Raw genomic sequence first — 8104 nt, forward strand, 5'->3', positions numbered from 1 at the left:
CTTTTGTTATGTACTTAATCATATATTTTGTGTAATACTTACACTGTAATTTACATTTACTGTCCTCTTATCCATTAGTTGTTTTTCTCTGATTTAATTTGACAGATCTTTCAATGACATCTCTCTCCTTCTCTCTCTCTCTCTCTCGTTTTTGAATAAGCTTAACAGAACATTTCTTTTTATTCTTCCCTTAAACAACAGCAGCATGCGGATGTAAAGTTTTTCTCATCATGACACACTTTTCCTTCCCTTTAAGTTAAAAACTGAAATAGTACATATGTGGTGCTCCGGTAGCGTTGTCGCCTCACAGATAGATGTCCTGTTCGATTCTCAACTAGAGCGTCTTCTGTGTGAAGACATGCGTGTACGGGCGTACCTTCGTTGAAGGTTGTGCATCAGAGCTGGCAACTCGGCACGTAAAAATCTACAGCCAATGATTAGCGGACCGGAGTTCCACTGTGGCGACCCCTAACCGGGAAAAGCCGAAAGACACAACAAAAAGTTTAAGAAATTATCCCTCTGTTTCCTATATGTAATTCATTTGCAGTTTTTTTTACACCATGCTAGCTTTCTTTGAATTCTTACATTGCTATAATATAAATTAGCCTTTGAAAGATTATATAGTCCATGCCAAAAAACTCTGCTACTGTGAGCTGGTATTCACAACAAAGACTTGATGGCAGGAAACATGACACCTGTAGTTTGAAAAACTGTGTGGTTGTGGGAAGGTAACTGCAACTTGTAAATTTAGAGACTTTACAGAAATAAATAATCAGATTATTGATTTTTCTGAAAAAAGTACCATAAATATCTGCTTAGCAGCTTGCAAATAACAGAAATCAGAGTCACAGGATAAGTATATTAGCTCTACTCCAGATGTACTCAGGGATTAACTTGATTAAGGATGCCATTACTTTAAGTCAATAGGAAAAATATACTGGGGTGGGCAGGAAAACTAATGCCATTCTATGGGGGAAAAAAACAGCATTTGGTTTAAAACAAGCCTTGGCTTAAAATAAAAGCGCCTCAGTTCCGTTGCCCCACATCATGCTATTTTCGAGTAGAACTATACAATTTTGCTAACCACATGAAATAATGCGGGAGCACCAGGAGTGCACAGAAGACCAAATTATAAACAAAACTTTTTTTTAAAATCTTTGGCCTTCTAATTAAAATGTAATTTTTTTTCTCATGCAGTGATCATTGTTCTCTGGAGAATGGTTAGTTTGTAATTATTGTCACGTCACTCAAAGTGACATCTATTAAATCATCTAATAAATCTTTGTTAAAGCAACTGTTAAAATTTATTGTATTAGCTTTCATTTGTTAACTGTGCTGTCACATGTAGTGCAAGGGCCTTTTGATTGTGAAATAGAGACCATCATTTGTAGAACATAATTCAGAAGTGGAACCATCAATAAAAAATACATTTATCAATATACAGTTCATACATACAGAGAGGTTCACCATAAAGGAACCCTATGACCATATGGTATTTGAAACTGCACATCATGGAGTCATTCACAAGTGACGCATTCATATTTATGGAAGTAGTTTTTAAAGTTGAAAAGAACTACAGCTGAGGTTTTGTGAAAGTCATCAGGGAGAAGAGGAAACTGCTAGGTAGAAAAATAATGCAGATTACATATATTATTTAACAACTAACCAGCATATTGTAAGAGAGATATGACCATGAACTACAGGGCCTTTTCACTAAGGAACTTCTAGTGACTTTGGCTTGCATGTCTAGTGTAGGATTTTAGTGGCATTAAACATATAATACAGTCCGCGGTGGTACGGCGGTAGTGTTGTTACCTCACAGCAAGAGGTTCTCCCGTTCGATTCTCGGCTGGGCTTGGGAGTGCCTTCTGTGTGGAGTCTGCATGTCCTCCCCGTGGTTGGGTAGCGTTCGAAAGACATGCGTGCGTAAATGGGTGTGCCTTCATTGAAGGTTGGGCGTCGAGCTGGCACCTCGGTGTTTCGTAAAAATCTACTGCTAATCATTAGCGGACTGGAGTTCTGCTTTGGCTACCCCTTACCGGGAAAAGCCGAAAGACAAACAACAACAACAGTCCTTCTAAGACAAAGAAGACCCAAACCGTGCAGGAAGGCATAGCAGCATGTTACCATTGACTTTAGAAACTGCTCCAATATAACTGTGTTGTATAGAGAGATTGGCAATAATATCATTTATGGTAAACTGCTTACATAAAATGATTCCATTAACATAAATCAGCTTATATTAAAAATGTAAAGCCGCTGCTTACCATCTTAACAGACACAGAGGCTAGGGTGTGTGTGTTATGAGTAGTCTGGCAGTTAGCAGAGATGCCTAAATCTCTGACTTGTTAATGACTTGCTTTCTGTGTCAAGGGTACGGGATTTGAATTTTGCCACTTTCACTTTACTCTGTGACCTTGAGCAAGTCAGTTATCCATCCATGCTTTGGGGCAACTGGGAATTTGAGGTATGCTTCTTAATAGTCTCTTGGACTGTACACATAGTAGCTACATATGAGAAGAGGTGGGAGATGAAGGGTTAAAGTTTTCTCATTTGTGATAGGATTCTTAGAGAAAGAGGTCACTTACTAGCTAGACTGTCCCTGAAGTGATTAGTGCAACTGTAGGTAGCAGCATGAGTCTTCAAGTAATGCATCTTCAATGAGATTCAGTGAGCAGGTGTGCTTAAAGCAAGCTCTTAAAGCCTGGTCATATAGTGAAGCACTACACATCCAAGAGACAACATTCCTCCATACCAGTACCTATTTCTTGAAGCTTTCTAAGATCAGGGGACTTTGAAACTAAATTCCTTGAAAGATCTTAGTGGCCTAGAATTAGAATCTTGGAAAATGAGAAGGCACTCATAGTGTTGACAGGGGTCATGTTTGTTCCTGAGATTGGACTTCAGACATTATGGAGCACGATGCCAGGTTCATGTTACCCATGACCTATGATACTGACCACTGGATTTAGATGCTACGGCCCATCTAGTCTCTGCACAAAAGAAGCTAATCATTTTTAGAGGTCAAAATAGTGAAGTGATGCAAGGACTTGTCTGCTTGAAGACAGAAGAGGAAGCAGCTGGCTTTTGGCAAACTTTTGCTGGGTTGCTGGTAACAGACAGTACTTTATCATGTTTTATATTTTGAATTATATATGGTATACAAGAATGAGTTTCTGATTCAGGGGGTCAGCAAGGCATCAGTCACTGTTCACTTTTGTAGTGATGTACTAGTAAGAATCATGATGATTTGGAAGGTGTTTCTGCTGGAGCCCAATTTTGAAGTGGCTCTACAGAAGACTGTCTTGCTTTTACCAGAATTAAGATTGAAAGGTTTTATTTTTATTTTATTTATTTAATGCATTTGTTGACTGGTTAGTTGGGCTAGGCCTGGAACCCTTGTTGGTCATGACTTGGGTGTAGAAGAAAAGCAAATTTCAACGTTAATATGATTTGCAACACACAGTACAGTATTTACATAACTAGTTAGTTTGCAACTTTACAAATTATTAAGTTCAACATTACAGTATTACAGTTTTCTGTTATAGTTATGTCTCCCACTGGGTTACCAGCTGGTCACAGATAGGATGCAGATAAAATAGGGAAGGTTACCTCCACAAAGAAACCAGACACCAGTGGAGCCCTCCAGGGTTCTGTGCTAGGACCTCTCCTGTTTGACATCTACTTTTCTGAAGTAAAAACCAATGCCAAAAGGGCTCTGGTTTGACTAAATTTGCAGATGACTGTAATCTAGGTGCAGTCATTGATCCCCAAATGATTTAACCATCCTATAGGAAGATTTGTCTCAAATAAATAACTGTTGTCAAAATCATGGTCTGAAACTAAATGCCAGAAATACATTATTGTATCCTTTGGGAAGTCATCTACCCCAGAAAACTACCACGTTGACAATATTCCCTTAAGAATTGACCCAGTTGTTTTGAATTTGGAAAGTTACATGGACAGTGACCTAACTTTTGACAAATGTGTGTCTACTGCTGTATGAAAGTCCATCTATGTTTTACAGCTTATAAATAAAGGGAATTGTGTCTAGATCTAGGGATGTCATTGTCTCACTTTACTCAGCCCTTATTAGGCCAGTCATTGAATATAATCTCCCCTTTGGCATGTATCCATCCAGACATATGCCATAACTGGAACATCCACAGACATACCTTACTAAAAGGATACAATCACTAAACAACATGCCTTACATGTACTGACTCAAAGCCAAGTCACTATACCCGGTATCCAACAGACTGCAAACAGATGCCTGTTTCTGGCATACGAGACATCCTCTGACCCATTACTGATGGATTTACTGCACATTTGCATTAGCAAATGTCATCATAAATACTTGGTCTAGGGATCTAAACCTCTTCTGCAACATCAACAGAACAGTTTGGAGGGAAAAGTATATTTCACAGAGGATACCACTGCTGTGGAATAGACCCCTCTGGGGACATAAAAGAAAATTCATCTCTGTCCATTTTCAAGTGCAACTTAGATCTATGGATGGGAAACAGAAAGTTTACTCCAGGACTGCCCCTGTACTACTAATGGACGGAGTCAGATCCTAAATGCTTTATTCCATACATGGGCCTCCTCAAATTATCTATGGTTTGATCCCAGTTATTCTTATTAAGGGTAATACATAATTATCGACCATGGGATGGGTAAGGCCAATCTATAACCAAATGGAATAGGTTATTTTGAGCACAAAAATGGAAAATGGCTAGGCTTAAAATGGCCAGCAAGGCAGTAAGCCTAGTACTTACCTGTAAACCTATAGGAAAGCTTAGGTAGAAGCAGAGTTCTGGCAAATGTCATCTTAAGTGAATTAGTTAAGCAGCTAATAGTTTATTCCATAGATGCTGACTAGATTTAAGTGAAATAGTTTGCTTGTCCTCTGGATATGTTTATCATATCTGAAATCACAGTCACAAGTACCTCAAAGCATTTCAGTTATGTTTATTTTTTCATGGGGACAAGACACAGAAGCAGACAGAATATTGTTTGGTCCTTTCTTGCTAAAGAAAATGTGTGTGTGTGTGTGTGTGTGTGTGTGTGTGTGTGTGTGTGTGTGTGTGTGTGTGTGTGTGTGTGTGTGTGTGTGTGTGTGTGTGTGTTTGTGTGTGTGTACGTGCATTTCTATAATGTAGCCTAAATGCCAGCAAATTTCATGCCTTAGTGTAATAGGTAGGGTGTTTACCTTACAGACACAAGGTATAGGCTTTGATTCTCATGTAGGACAATTGGCTAAGCTTCAAATAATGTATTTATTTATTTTATTTTATTTATTTTACATTTGTTGACCAGGCTAGTCTAACTGGATATATGTCCATTTTCAGTAGAGGTCCGGGGAGATAAGCTCAGAGGAAACAAACAAAATTACATATACAAAATTAATGTATACAATGAACATTGCAGGTGCAGTACAGAGAATAATCAAAGAGGTCATTCGTTCATAACATAGTGCAATATATACAGACACAATTAGTACAATACAAAATGTAGTTGCAATACATCATAAAGAAAAAGATGGCAGCTGAATTATACAATATATTAGTATACAAGCAGTCATAAAGAAAAAGTAGGAGCTGAAATTATACAATATATTAGTAAAAGTAGTCTCCTTAATGAGATTCTGAAGATGTAAGTAATAGTATAGAAGGACAAGGTAAGTTGTTATTAAGAAAAGGAACTAAATTACTGAGAAGAAGAGGGTGGGTTGAAACAAATAAAAAGAGCTAGTTGATCAGTCAGGTTTAGTACAGGGGCATAACCAGTGTGTTCTGAGTAAAAGTTTCAGTATGATTTTAAAGAGTGATATAGAGGGAAGAGAGGAAAGTTTGTTAGGAAGAAGGTTCCAGGATTTTCCAACAGTATTAGAGAAAAGAGAGTCCCCAGCCCTGTTGTTTGATTTACAAATATTTACAAGAAGTTTATGTGATGATTGTAAGGTCTTTAGATTGTTGTAGGGGGTAATGAGGTTAGATAGTATAGGGGTATTGGTAGGTTGGTAAAGGGTTTTATGCGCAATGGTCAGTTGGTGGAATTTAAGCTGATTTTGTAATTCAAGCCATCCTAGCTGCTTTAGATTAAAACAGTGGTGGGTTCTGAAAGGGTTACCTGTAGCAAATCTGGCTATGTTATTGTAGGAGTTTTCCATTTTATTAAGGTTGTTTTAGAGAGATTAGTATATATGGGTGCGGCATAGAGGAGAGTAGAAATCAGATGGGGTGTGAGCAATAGTTATTCTAGCTGCAGGAGACAGAAGGGTTTGATCCTGTAGAGAGAGCCTAGTTTTCTGTTAACAGCTTTTAGAGTATTGTTAATATGGGTGTCAAAGTTAAGGCTGTTATCTATGGTGATACCTAGTAGTTTGGTAGATGGATCTGGGGATATGAGAGTACCATTACTGGATGTTACTGTGAAGCATATTGAGGTTACTGCTTTTGTTAATACAGTCAGTAAAGGAAAGGAGGGCAGTAGTAGTGCTGTGGGAAGGTCTGAAACCATGTTGAGAGTTTGAAAGTAAGTTATTTTGGATTAGGTGGTCTAGCAATTGTCTGCAGATGCATTTTTCCATGATCTTTGCTAAGGGAGAAAGTAGGGCTATGGGACGGTAATTGGAGAGTTCAGCAGAGTTCCCACCCTTGTGAAGGGGGATAATATGGGATACATTCCAGTTTTTAGGGATGTGTCCTTCACTGATGGTTCTATTGATGGGAATGGAAATGGGATAGGCGATGTTATGTTAACATGGTTAGTGAAAATAGGTAGAGAAGGAGAGGTAGATAGCTTATTGAGGTAGAGAAGGTGTGGATATAATGGGTGTTCATAGGAGGTTAGCAGGTAAGCTAAAGTTAGAGGTGGTAGAAGTGTAAGTATGAGTAACCTCTGCAAGAGGGCTGGGGTGGGTAGCTTATACATCTGGAAGGGTAAGTTGTTAGGTTCTTGTTATAGGCTCGGAGGTATACTAGGTGTGGAAAGGAATAGGTGGAGGGCGTGGTGGGAGAGATAGGGAGTAGTAAGTGAAAGGTAATTAGCCTAATAGTAATCTATGAACCTATAAACCTAGCATCCCATTACTAACTTCCTGAAGGAGTACACTAGTTTTTTTTTTCATGTTGTCATCTCTCTAAATGGATACTCCACCCCTTATTTTACCAAATTTAAAGTTTAGATATCTTAACCTGAAATGTCATGACAACTGTAAAGTTCCTTATTCCTTGCTTCTGTTATTATACAAACACTGGCACTTACATCATCAATTTCTTTCTTTAGCACAATCATTTTTTTCTGAGATTATCTCATAACTGACTATCCTTTTCTGCTATTTTGGCTTCTACTGTAAATTATGTTCAATGATTTCACTACTTGTATATTTGCTAACAAGACTCACCCATGTAAACCAAGATGCAGCATATCTTTTACAGATTTTTTTTTTATTATACTGCATTTGTAAGGATTATGCTGTTTGCAATACACTAAACTCTAATCTTACATTAGATAATGTGATGTTCTTAACTGGGTTATGCCCTGTCCTTTGAAGACTGCACAATACATTTATCTTATGCCCATAAGTAATGAGTCCTTCTGCCAGTTGCGGTATGCTCAGCACCCTTACAGTTTGTATCTACATGTTTGTTCCTTTCAGTAAGTTACTCATTATTTTAGGTATGAGAGTCTTACCTCATGCAAACATGTAAGTATTACTTTTCCTCAGTCCTGTCCTTATTACTAGGAGTTTCATCTCCTGATAGTGGTGTCATTGATTATCAATGCTTTCTCTTTGCCTGTGTATTGGTATACAATTTTGTTCTTTGATTATACCCTATTTACTACCTTTCTGTTGTTTCTTTTTTCATATGATCCCTTTTGTCTCATAGGTTCATAGGTAGGTACTAGGCTATCTGCCCGAAGGCATTTATAAGCCTAGCCAGAATGTGTTGGCTTTCGCCGCCCCCTTAGATCAGTTCCCTGTGCCTCTGTCCAGCAGAGCCACTGAAGTGATCCCCAGGGTAAACTTTCTAAACCATTCATACGTCAAGGTTTCTTTTGAAGAGTGTTAGTGAGGAGCTCTGCCTAATATAGATTG

This window comes from Protopterus annectens, chromosome 12.part0 (assembly GCF_019279795.1).
Source record: "Protopterus annectens isolate FY-2018-M chromosome 12.part0, PAN1.0, whole genome shotgun sequence".
NCBI lineage: Eukaryota > Metazoa > Chordata > Ceratodontiformes > Protopteridae > Protopterus > Protopterus annectens.